The sequence below is a fragment of the Heterodontus francisci genome, chromosome 16 (genome assembly GCF_036365525.1).
Source record: "Heterodontus francisci isolate sHetFra1 chromosome 16, sHetFra1.hap1, whole genome shotgun sequence".
NCBI classification, from domain to species: domain Eukaryota; kingdom Metazoa; phylum Chordata; class Chondrichthyes; order Heterodontiformes; family Heterodontidae; genus Heterodontus; species Heterodontus francisci.
In genome coordinates, this window is record NC_090386.1 from 95,893,680 (window position 1) to 95,907,321 (window position 13,642).

Sequence of the window (13,642 nt, forward strand, 5' to 3'; positions counted from 1 at the left end):
AAAAGATTCTGAAGGGGCTTGACAGGGTAGACACAGAGGCTGTTTCCCCTGGCTGGGGAACCTAGAACACAGGGGCACAGTCTCAGGATAAGGGCCGATCATTTAGGACTGAGATGAAGAGAAATCTCTTTACTCAAAGGGTTGTGAATTTTGAATGGTCTAACCTGGAGGGTTGTGGATGCTCCAACATTGAATATATTTATGGGCGGCGCAGTGGTTAGCACCGCAGCCTCACAGCTCCAGAGATCTGGGTTCAATTCTGGGTACTGCCTGTGCGGAGTTTTCAAGTTCTCCCTGTGACCGTGTGGGTTTTCGCCGGGTGCTCCAGTTTCCTCCCACCACCAAAGACTTGCAGGTGATAGGTAAATTGGCCATAGTAAATTGCCCCTAGTGTAGGTAAGTGGTAGGGAATATGGGATTACTGTAGGGTTCGTATAAATGGGTGGTTCTTGGTCAGCACAGACCCGGTGGGCCGAAGGGCCTGTTTCAGTGCTGTATCTCTAAAATAAAAAAAATAAAGCTGAGATAGACAGATCTTTGGTCTCTCAGGAAATCAAGGGATATGGGGAGCGGGCAGGAAAGTGCAGCTGAAGCCAAAGATCAGCCATGATCATGTTCAATGGTGGAGCAGGTTTGACAGGCTGTACAGTCTACTCCTGCTTCTATTTCTTATACCCTCATACCCATTCATTTCTACTTGTATCGTCAATTCATCTATCTTGTTACAAATGCTGTGTGCATTCAGATAAACAGCCTTCAATTTTGTCTTACCATTTTTCCCTACTCTGACTCAATTTGTTGGTGCTCTTATGTTTCTACGCTGTTGCTTCCTGTCTCATCATTACCCATATCACTACCCTGCGCTATTGTCTTGTCCCTTCTCTTTAAATTTCCCTTCACTTGAACCTCACCCAAACTATTTAGTTTAAAGCTTTATCGACAGACCTAGTTATTCGATTTGCCACGACACTGGTCCCAGCACAGTTGAAGTGAAGTCCAACCCAACGGAACAGCTCCCTTTCCCCAGTTCTGGTGCCAGATCCCCATGAATTGAAATCCTTTCTCCCACACCAATCTTTGAGTCATCACTTCTACCACCCTGCACTAGAGAGATGGAACATGAATTGATTCCCACGCCCAATGCATTTTCAATCTCAGTGAAGGGAAAGGGTGATGAAGAAAAGCCTGAGGCAGAATGACAACTTGCATTTAAATAGCGCCTTTAATGAGGTTGAATGTCCCAAGGCACTCCACAGGCGCATTATCAGACAAAATTTAACAGTAAACCACATTAGGAGATATTACAACAGGTAACCAAAAGCTTGGTCAAAGAGGTAGGTTTTAAGAAGCGTCTTAATGGAGGAGAGAGAGGCAGGGTTTACGGAGAGAATTCCAGAGCTTGGGGCCCGGGCAGCTGAAGGCACGGCCGCCAATGGAGAAGTTATAGAAATCAGGGAAGCATAAAAGGCCAGTATTGGAGGAGTGCAGATATCTTGCAGGGTTGTATAGTCGGAGGAGGTGACTGAGATGGAGGAGGGCGGATGGGGATGAAGCCATGGAGGGATCTAAAAACACAAATGATAATTTTAAAATCGAGACACAGCCAATGTAGATCAGCAAACATAAGGTGATGGGTGAATGGGATTTGGTGCAAGTTAGGATACGAACAGCAGAGTTTTGGATGAGCTCAAGTTTACGAACAGGTTTCAACAAAACCCCGGAGGTGCTTAGGAGGAGGCTGCTCAATTAAAGGAAGACACACAACTTTAAGAAATACAGACACTGAGGGTCTTATAACAAGAAAAAAAGACCCAAAATAGTAATTACTGGTCAATTCAACTTCATCCAATTTAACAGATCCTAACACAGCTACAGTAACACCATTCAATAAGTAACTGGTTCTTACAATAATATTTTCTCCACACACTAGAAACTTAGAAAGGGGGGAAAAAAAAATCCAACTTTCTGATGTTTAAGGGCTTGCAGAAGCTGGGAATCCAACACTCTACCTTTAAATATACCAGCATTCCCACCTCAGTTTATGGTCACTAACACCAGGCTATCTAGCTACCGAGACTCATCGGCGACCCTCTCACCTACTCGTTAACTTACAGCGACGTGTATGCAGGTAAAACTTCAGCTCTCTTCACTCGACCAGCAACCTGTTCACTGGGAAAATTGAAACTGGAGATGCTACTCCTACAAGCAGAAACCCCAAAGCACTTAGTTTATGATGCAACTTGTTTCATTAAACTGGTTTAACCAGTATTCCCACTAGGAATAAACAAGTTGTTACACCTCCTGTAAGGTTCAGAATTGCAAAACCAGCAGCTCAGAACCCAAAGCACCCAATGTGTTTCCTTCAGGCAGCTAAATTCCTATAGTCTCAGACTAGACCTCCTGCTTGGTCACTTGTGCACTAAGTAATCAGGGGGCTCCACTTCACTGTACTTACTGCCTGCATCAACTTATCAACTAAACAAACTGCTCCTGGTTAAGCAATGCCTCAATTTTAAAATTCTCAGCCTTGTTTTCAAATCCCTCTATGGCCTCATTCCCTCTCTATCTGTAATCTTGGGTCCCACAACCCTCCTAGATATCTGCGCTCCTCGAATTCTGGCCTCTTGACCATCCCCGATTTTAATCACTCCACCACTGGTGGCTGCACCTTCACCTGTCTAAGCCCTAAGCTCTGGAATTTTTTTTTAATTTCCAAAATATACTTTATTCATAAAAATCTGTAAAAATTACATTACCAGTTTCAAACAGCACCAAGTCAAAAAATACGAACAGTGCAAAGGAGGTCCGTTTGCTTCATTACAATCATGAGTTGCCTCACAACCCTTCCATTTCACATTTGTCATGCCAATTAGATTTTTACATTTTACAGCAAATGAAAATTTTCCCCGATACAGTTCGAGGGATTTCCCATGGATCCAGCCCCTCAATTCAGCTTGGTGGGGGGACCTTACACTGTGGTCTTTCCCCATTGAGCCTTTGCTGCGGCTGAATCAAGCTTTAGTGCGTCCCTCAGCACGTAGTCCTGGACCTTGGAATGTGCCAGTCTGCAACATTTGGTCGTGAACAACTCGGGCAGACCAAAGGGCGTCTTTCACCGAATTGATAGCCCTCCAGCAACAGTTGATGTTTATCTCAGTGTGTGTCCCTGGGAACAGCCCGTAGAGCACAGACTCCTGTGTTACAGAGCTGCTTGGGATGAACCTCGACAAAACCCACTGCATCTCTTTCCACACCTGCTTTGCAAAGACACATTCCAGGAGGAGGTGGGCAACTGTCTCTTCCCCACCACAGCCACCACGGGGGCATTGTGCGGAGGGTGCGAGACATCGGGCGTGCAGGAAGGATCTGACGGGGAGGGCTCTTCTCACCACCAGCCAAGCTACATCTTGGTGCTTATTTAAAAGTTCTGGTGATGAGGCATTCTGCCAAATGACTGACGGTCTGCTCGGGGAACCATCCGACAGGATCCATCGTCTCCTTTTCCCGTAGGGCCTTGAGGACATTCCGTGCAGACCACTGCCCGATGGATCGGTGGTCAAAGGTGTTTTCCCGCAGAAACTGCTCCACGAAGGATAGGTGGCACAGCACAGTCCAACTGGATGGAGCGTTCCGCGGCAATGTGACCAGGCCCATCCTTCGCAACACCGGGGACAGATAGAACCTCAGCACGTAGTGACACTTGGAGTTTGCATACTGGAGGTCTACACACAGCTTGATGCAGCCACACACGAAGGTGGTCATCAGGATGAGGGCCACGTTGGGTACATTTTTCCCGCCCTTATCCAGAGGTTTGAACATCGTGTCCCTCCGGACCCGGTCCATTTTAGATCCCCAGATGAAGCGGAAAATGGCTCGGGTGACCGCCACAGCGCAGGAGTGGGGTATGGGCCAGACCTGCGCCACGTACAGCAACAACGTGAGCGCCTCGCACCTGATGACCAGGTTCTTATCCACAATGGAGAGAGATCGCTGCCCCCACAAGCTCAACTTGTGTTGTACCTTGGCTACTCGCTCCTCCCAGGTTTTGGTGCACGCCCTGGCCCTTTCCCTCCCTAAATCTCTCCACCTCTCTAAACAAAGCTTGGCAGTTAACTGTCAGTCACCATAAACTGGTGCATTCTCCAAGGCAACGCCTCTAGCAATCAGAGTCCATTTGCCAACCAACCAGCACTCTCTTCTCATATAATATAAATCTGTTGTTTCCCTTACATTGGTATTCTTGCGAATTGTCCTGATGAGTACAAGACGAAAAGCTTTGACAAAATGTCTCTGTTTTCGGCAATACACATTTCATGTTCAAGGTCCCATATAAATACAAGGCGGCGTTGTTGATAAATTGTTCAAACTGACCAGGTCTGTCATTGGCATGGGTAGTGATGTAAACCAACTTAGAAGCACTTTCATACAGCTGTACTAGTCACTTGACACTGAGACATTGGAGAAAGTACAAGAACATTACCAGAATTGAGAGGATCCAACTAACAGGGGAACATCTGATCAGCCAGGGGCTCTTTTCTCTGGAAAAGAGACCTGATAGAAGTCTTGAAAATTATGAATGGGGTCGATGGGGAAGATGTGGAGAAACTGTTTTCACTTGTGGGTGAGCCCAGACGATAGAGAATAGATTATAAGATAGACACTGACAGACAAAATAGAGAATTTGGGATAAATTTCTTTACACGGTGAGTGGCAAGAATGTGGAACTCACTGCCACATGGAGTGATTGGAGCAGCGAGCATAGATAAGTTGAACAGGAGACTTGATGCATCCATGGGGTGTAGGGAATAGAGATTTCCAGGGTCTGGGTGGGGAAAGGTCATTATAGTGGGGGGGGTGTGTGTAGTACAAACACCAGCATGAAATTGTTCGCAGAATTGCCTGTTTCTGTGCAATAGATTCCAAACAATTTGACAGCTGTTGACCAATTATCCCTTTATAGTCTATCTCTGAGAAATCATAATTTGCATTAAAATAATTATGCAATAGTTTGAATTCAGCAACATAAACAACAAAGTGGGAACTTAGTGCACAAATTTGCATTATCAGATAATGTGAATTAAACAACTTTGAATAAACAAAGCTTAGCGTGCATCTCCCAGACTCCACGCTGCAAAACGTTTCTGGACTTCCCAAAGTTGTGAAAGATGCTATATAAATGCAAGTCCTTTGTTCTTCCTCATTTTACTACACTATCACACCAGTATCGTATGTTATTGCATTACTCCAGTCTCACCCCATGCCACCGGGCTATCACTCCAGTCTCACCTCTTAATGCCTCCTCCTATATTATTGCTTACTGCTAATGTTCCTTCTTAAATGTCAGGTGTGGTTCAGTGGGTGGCACTCTAGCCTCTGAGTCATAAGATTCCAGGTTCAAGTGCCACTCCAGGACTCGAACACAAAAATCAATGCTGACGCTCCAGTGCAGCACTGAGGGAGCGCTGCACTGTCAGAGGTGCAACTTTCAGACGAAATGTTAAACTGAGGCCCCATCTGGACATACAAGATCTCATGATGCTATTCAAAGAGCAGGGGAGTTTATCCCATGTCCTGGCCAATATTTATCCCTTAATCAACATCACAAAAAAATGATTATCTTGTCATTATCACATTGCTGTTTGTGGGATCTTGCTGTATGGAAATTGGCTGGTGCTTTCCCTACATTAAAACAGTGACCACACTTCAAAAGTATTTCATTGGCTGTAAAGCACTTTGAAACATCTGGGCAATCATGAAAAGCACTATACAAATGTATTTGCATGTACAAATGTTTTTGTAACATGTTACTGGGTAATACTCCAGACTTTCTCACTATACCATCAAGCAATGTTACTACACTCCTATTCCACTCTCCCTTATTTACTGTGCTATTAGGTAAGTCACCTCATATTACTACACTATTATCTGAATCTCATACATGCTGCTGCTATTACACCAGTCTCATTCTATTCCTACACCATCACTTCAGTTTGCTGTCTCACTATCTTATTTTATTTGTCTCATTTGATGTACCATGCTGTTATTCTAGTCTCCCCGTGCAACTGCACAATTCCCATGATATCAGAAACTTAACTGGATGAGCCACATAAATACTGCAGCTGCAAGAAGAGGTCAGAGGCTGGATATTGTGCAATGAGTGACTCAACTCCTGACCCTCCAAAGTGTTTCCACCATCTACAAGGAACAAGTCAGGAGTGTGATGGAATACTCTTCACTCACCTGGATGAGTGCAGCTCCAACAACACTCAAGAAGCTCAACACCATCCAGGACAATGCAGTCCGCTTGATCAGCACCCCATCCACCATCTTAAAACATTTGCTCCCACCAACGACACAATGGCAGCAGTGTGTACCAGCTGTAAGATACACTGCAGCAACTCGCTAGCGCTTCAACAGCACCTTCCAAACCTGCAACCTCTATCGAACAAGGGCAGCAGACGCATAGGAACACCACCACCTGCAAGTCACACACCATCGTGAACTGGAAATATATCACTGTTACTTCATCATCACTGGGTCAAAATCCTGGAACTCCCTCCCCAACATCACTGCGGGTGTGCCTACACCACATGAACACAGCAGTTCAAGAAGGGTGCTCACCACCTTCTCAAGGGCAATTACGATTGGCAATAAATGCTGGCATTGCCAGTGATGCCCACATCTGCTGAATAAAACAAAACTGTGCTATTACTCTCATCTCAATCTTCATTTCTGTGCCACTACTGCAGACTCTGCTTACTGCTGCACTTACACAGATGTGGAAAGGATGTTTCCCCTTGTGGGAGAATCTAGAACCACGGGTCACTGTTTAAAAATAAGGGGTCGCCCATTTAAAGCATGAGGAGAATTTTTTTCTCTCAGAGGGCAGTGAGTCTTTGGAACTCTCTTCCTGAAAAGGAGGTGGGAGCAGTCTTTGAATGGGTTTGAGGCAGAGGTAGATAGATTCTTGATAAGCAAGGGTAGGTGGTAATGTGGAGAAATCAGTTCAGCCATGAACTTATTGAATGGCAGAGCAGGCTCGAGGGGCCGAGTGGCCTACTCCTGCTCCTAATTTGTATGTTCATATATTATATATAGTCTCCCTAGACTTTCTTTTGCATGTTGAATGCACTCACCTTACATTCTTGTCTTATTGTATCACTCTTTCCAATGTTCTCACATTATTACTACTCTTGCCCCGTTTTATTGTACAACTGCTGCAGTCTCCTTTGTATTGCTGCACGATTACTCCAGTCTCTCATATGAATGTGGTGTTACTCCAGTATACCCATGTTTTTGGAGCACTCTAACTCTCCTCTTAAATTCCTACATTATTAATCCAGTCTCGCAATGGTACTGGAGTATGACTGCATTATTACTCCACCCATCGCCAAGTTGCTGCATTACTCCAGTCTCTGTGTAGAAAACTATTACTTCAGTCTTCCTGGACTATTACTCCACTCTCCCAACACCTCCCACCCCCCCATGCAAATGCAGGAGATGCAACAACTGCCCTTTTAACTCCTCCCTTCTCACCGCCCAAGACCCCAAACATTCCTTCCAAGTGAAACAGCAATTTACTTGTACATCTTTCAATTTAGTATACTGCTCACAATATGTTCTCCTCTACATTGGGGAGACCAAACGCAGACTGGGTGACCGCTTTGCGAAACACCCCTGTTCAGTCCGCAAGCACAACCCCAAGCTTCCCATCTCTTGTCATTTCAATTCTCCACCTTGCTCCAACTCTACCCTTTCTGTCCCCTGGCCTGCTGCAGTGTTCCAGTGAAGCTCAAGGAATAGCAGCTCATTTCTCAACTGGGTACTTTACAGCCTTCTGGATTCGACATTGAGTTCAACAATTTTAAATCATAACCTCAGCCCTGGTTGTTTTTCCTCTTTGCCCCAGCCTTTGTTTCTTTCTTAATCCCTTTACTTTGTGTTTGGACAGCTGCTATCCTGCCATTTACACCTCATCCAGACACATCTTTTGTTTCTTTACTTGTCCCATTACCACTCCCTTTGGCTCTGTACCATGAAACCTTTTGTCATTTAATCAGTCCTGCCCTCCACCCTATCACAGATCTTCCCATCCCACCATTTCACTTGCTCAAAACCCATTACATTTACAACTTTTGCCAGTTCTGATGAAAGGTCACAGACCTGAAACATTAACTCTTGTTTTTCTCTCTATTTTCTGTTTTTGTTTCATATTTCTAGCATCTGGAGTATTGTGATTTTGTATTACTCCACTCTCATTGTGTTACTCCATTATTGCTCCAGCCTCTCCCTGTATTACTGCACTATTATCAAGTCTTTCTGTCTACTCCAGTCTATCCAACTTTTTCGCATTACTCCAATGTTTGCCCAGTACTCCATTAGTCCAGTCTCTCCTCATTATCCCCAAGGTCTCTCCCAGTTACTCCACTATTACTTTAATCTTTTCCCAGTCTTTCCCTGTTGCTGTCCTATTACTCCAGTTCCATCATTTAGAAGAATGAGAGGTGATCTAATGGAAAGATATAAAATTCTTAAGGGCAGAAGCTGAGAAAATGCTTCCCCTGGCTGACAGGGTCACTGTCTCAGAGCAAGGAGTTGAGCATTTGAAGGTGGAAGGATATATTGGGAGAGTGGTTAACAAAGCATAGGAACTAGAGCATGGCTCCCCGACCTGAAGCCGATGACGGGTTGGGTCACTCTTTCAGATCCGGCATTCAGGCTCGGGTTGGGTCAGACACATTCTATCGCCACCTCCGGTACGTGGCTCCAATCTTAATGTACTTTTTAAACAACCTTTCAAGTCCAGTTACAGTTTTTGTTGCTTATCTGAACAAGCTTAAAAAATGAAAAAAGAAACTAGGTTAACTGAACATTCCGGTGGTCGAGGTGGGCGTGGGAAAAAATGAAAGGACTTGGGCTGGATGCGGTTCTGTCGGGCTCGGGTCAGGTTTCATTTGCAGTACCAAGCCGGCCTTTAATAGGAACACAGAAAATATGAGGAATAGGCCATTCGGTCCCTCGAGCCTGCTCCATCTATCATTCGACTAGATCATAGCTGATCTTCGACTCAATGTCATTTTCCCACACTATCCCCATATCCCTTGATATCTTTAATATCTAGAAATCTATCGATCTCTGTCTTGAATATACTCAATGACTGAGTCTCCACAGCCCTCTCGGGGTAGAGAATTCCAAAGATTCACCACCCTCTGAGTGAAGAAATTCCTCATCTCTGTCCAAAATGGCCTATCCCTTATTCAGAGACTGTGTCCCCTGGTTCTAGACACCTCCCCCACCCCAACCAGGGGAATCATCCTTCCTGCATCCACCCTGTCAGGCCCCATAAGAATTTTGTATGCTTCAATGAGATCACCTCTCATTCTTCTAAACTCTAGAGAATATAGGCCCAGTCTCCTCATAGGACAATCCTGCCATCCCAGAAACCAGTCTGGTGAACCTTTGTTGCACTCCCTGTACGGCAAGTTGGGTGAGGAGACCAAAACTGTACACAATACTCCAGGTGCGGTCTCACCAAGGCTTTATACAATTTCAACAAGACTACTTTACTCCTGTACTCAAATCCTCTTGCAATTAAGGCCAATAAACATTTGCCTACCTAATTGCTTGCTGCAACGGCATGTTATCTTTCAGTGACTTATGAATAAGGACACCCAGGTCATGTTGGACATCAACACTTCCCAATCTCTCACCATTTAAGAAATGCTGTGTATTTCTGTTTTTCCTACCAATGTGGACAACTTCACCTTTTTCCACATTATATTCCATCTGCCATGTTCTTGCCCACTCACTTAAGTCTGTCCAAATCTATTTGAAGCCTCTTTGCATCCTCCTCACAACTCACATTCCCACCTAGTTTTGTGTCATTAGCAAACTTGCCAACCTGTGAATTTATTCCTATTTATTCTATTTTCTGTCCGTTAACCAATTGTCAATCCATGCCAGTATATTACCCCCAATCCCATGTGCTCTGATTTTGTTTACTAACCTCCTGTGTGGGACCTCATCGAAAACCTTCTGAAAATCCAAATACACCACATCCACTAGTTCCCCATAATCTATTCTGCTAGCTACATCCTCAAAAAACTCCAACAGGTTTGTCAAATGTGATTTCCCTTCCATAAATCCATGTGGATTCTGCCCAATCCTACTATTATTTTCTAAGTGTCCAGTTATCACATCCTTTATAATAGATTCTATTACTTTCCCTACTACTGATGTCACGTTAACAGGTCTGAAGTTCCGTTTAATCTCTCGCTCCTTTCCTAGATAGTGGGGTTATATTTGCTACCTTCCAATCTGCAGGAACCGTGCCAAAATCTACAGAATTTTAGAAAATGACCACCAACACATCCAATACCTCTACAGCCACCTCTTTCAATACTCTGGGATGTGGGATATGGGATCTTGGGCTTCATAAATAGAGACATCAAGTACAAAAGCAAAGAAGTTATGCTGAACCTTTCTAAAGCTCTGGATAGGCCCCAACTGGAGTACTGCATCCAGTTCTGGTCACCATACTTTAGGAAGGATGTGAGGGTCCTAGAGAGGGTGCAGAGGAGATTTACCACAATGGTTCCAGGGGTGGGGGATTTTAGTTACAAGGTTAGGTTGGAAAAGTTGGGGTTGTTCTCCTTGGAGCAAAGGAGATTGAGGGGAGATTTAATAGAGGTGTACAAGATCATGACAGGCTTGGATAAGTTGGACAAGCAAAAACTGTTCCCATTAACTAATGGTACAAGGACTAAGGGACACAGAGTGAAGGTTCTGGGCAAGAGATGCAGGGAGAATGGGAGGAAAAACGTTTTTATACTGCAGGTGGTAATGACCTGGAACTCGCTGCCTACGAGGGTGGTGGAAGCAGAGACAATCAATGACCTCAAAAGGAAATTGTATAGCCACTTGAAGGAATTAAACTTTCAGGGATCGAGCAGGGGAGTGGGACTGACTGGATAGTTCCGTGGAGAGCAGACACGGACTCAATGGGCAGAGTGGCATCCTTTTGTGTTGTAAATAAATGACTATGACTGAGATGAGGAGATATTTCTTCACACAAAGGGTTGTGAATCTTTGGAATTCTACCCTAGACAGTTGTCGATGCTCAGTTGTTAAGTACATTCAGGACTAAGATCAATAGATTTTTGGGTACTAAGGGAAGTCAAGGATATCACAGAATTGTTACAGCACAGGAGGCGACTATTCTGCCAGTCGTGTCTGTGCTGGTTCTCCGAAAGAGCAATTTACCTAGTACCACTCCCCCGCCTTCTCCCCGTAGCCCTGCACATTCTTCCTTTGCAGATAACAATACAATTCCCTCTTGAATGCCTTGATTGAACCTGCCTCCACCACACTCTCAGGCAGTGCATTCTAAAGGCCAGCTACCCGACCCAAACCCGACGGGACCCAATGACATGTCAGGTTTGGGTTGGGTTGCAGTTCCGGCATTCGGGCTCGGGTTGGGCCGGGCCAGACATGCTTATCACAGGTAAGTGGCTCTACTGTTGATTTAATTTTTGGAATAGAAAGGTGGTTTTGTTACAGTTATTCTAAGCTTGTGCAGATCAGGAACAAAGTGAAAAACGGAAACTCGGTTTGGGTCGGGCATGGGAAAAAATGGAAGGACTCGGGGCGGGTCAGGTTGGATGTGGTTCTGATGGGCTCGAGTCAATTTCCTTTTGAGGTCATTGATTGTCTCCGCTTCCACCACCCTCGTAGGCAGTGAGTTCCAGGTCATTACCACCTACAGTGTAAAAAAGTTCTTCCTCACATTCCCCCTGCATCTCTTGCCCAAAACCTTCACTCTGTGTCCCTTAGTCCTTGCAGACCCGAGCAGGCCTTTAATGCATTCCAGATCCTAACCACCCTCTGGGTGGAAAAGTTTTTCCTCATGATGCCATTGGTTCTTTTGTCAATTACCTTAAATCTGTGCCCTCTAATTCTCAATCCTTCCACCAGTGGTAACAGTTTTTCCCATCTACTCTGTCCAGATCCCTCATGATTTTGAACACCTCTATCAAATCTTTCAACCTTCTCTTCTCCAAGGAATACAGTCCCAACTTCTCTAATCTATCCATGTAAGTGAATTTCCTCATTCCTGGAACCATTCTTAGGAATCTTTTCTGCACTCTCTCTAATGCCTTCATATCTTTCCTAAAGTGTGCTGCCCAGAACCAGACACAATACTCCAGTTGTGAGCGAACCAGTGTTCTATACAAGGTTAACATAACTTTGTTGCTTTTGTACACTATGCCCCTATGGGGCGGCACAGTGGTTAGCACTGCAGCCTCACAGCTTCAGGGACCCGGGTTCAATTCTGGGTACTGCCTGTGCGGAGTTTGCAAGTTCTCCCTGTGTCTGCGTGGGTTTCCTCCAGGTGCTCCGGTTTCCTCCCACATGCCAAAGACTTGCAGGTTGATAGGTTAATTGGCCATTATAAATTGCCCCTAGTATAGGTAGGTGGTAGGGAAATATATAGGGACAGGTGGGGATGTGATAGGAATATAGGATTGGTGTAGGATTAGTATAAATGGGTGGTTGATGGTCGGCACAGACTCGGTGGGCCGAAGGGCCTGTTTCAGTGCTGTATCTCTAAACTAAACTAAGAAACCTAGGATACTGTATGCTTTATTAACCATGCTCAGCCTGTCCTGTCACCTTCAATGCTTCTGCACCTTTAGACCCAGGTTCCTCTGCTCCTGCAACCCTCTTTAGAATTATACATTTTATTTTTTTTGTCTCTCAGCATCCTTCTAACAAAATAAATCACTTCACATGTCTCTGCATTAAATTTCATCTGCCACTTGTCCGACCATTCCAGCAACTTGTCTATGTCTTTTTGAAGTTCTACACTATCCTCCTCACAGTTCACAACGTACCCAAATCTATCATCCACAAATGTTGAAATTGTGCCCTGTACACCAAAGCCTAGGTCATTAATACATCAGGAAAAGCAAGGGTCCCAACACTGACCCCTGAGGAACTCCACTACAAACCTTCCTCCAGCCCAAAAAACATCCATTAGCCACTACTCTTTGTTTCCTGTCACTCATCCAATTTCATATCCATGTTGCTACTGTCCCTTTTATTCCATGAGTTATAACTTTGCTCACAAGTCTGCTGTGTAGTAGCACTTTATCGAATGCTTTTCGGATATGAAGATAGAACTGGAAGGTGGAGTTGAGGTAGAAGATCAGCAGTGATCTTATGAAATGGTGGTACAGGCTCAAGGGGCTGAATGGCCTCCCACTAATTCTTATGTTCAACAGTGACCACACTACAAAACGACTTCACTGATTGCAAAGCGCTTTGAGACACCGTGGTCGTGAAAGGCGCTATGGAAATGCAAGTCTTTTTCTTTTTTTATTATACACATTCCCGCATTTGCCTGAGGCCAGATTCTGCCAGGTGTTGTCCAGGCCTGTTGTTACCCGGAAGCCCTCAACCGGCGGGCTTTAAGCGCGAAGCCCGGGCCTTCCCCGCCGCCCCCCGTCCGCTCCCTCCTTCACTCACTCACGGTATTGCCGATCTCTGCCACTCCTGCACTCGCTCTCCCGCCGTCCGCTTCTTTCCGCTTCCGCCCTTCGGGTCGCCCGGGCAACGGCTCCACACGGGGTCTCCAGGGAGC

General features: G+C 45.1%; 1 protein-coding gene across 2 annotated transcripts in view; it reads right to left on the reverse strand.

The window, feature by feature from the left end:
- Positions 1-13,642, reverse strand: part of LOC137378387 (14-3-3 protein beta/alpha-1-like) — a 46,332-nt gene extending 32,690 nt beyond the window's left edge. The window contains exon 1 of one of the 2 annotated variants that reach the window (XM_068048666.1): positions 13,528-13,642. The gene's annotated coding sequence lies outside the window, so the exon portion shown is untranslated. The remainder of the gene's footprint in view (positions 1-13,527) is intronic. The other variant, XM_068048667.1, reaches the window with a different exon arrangement.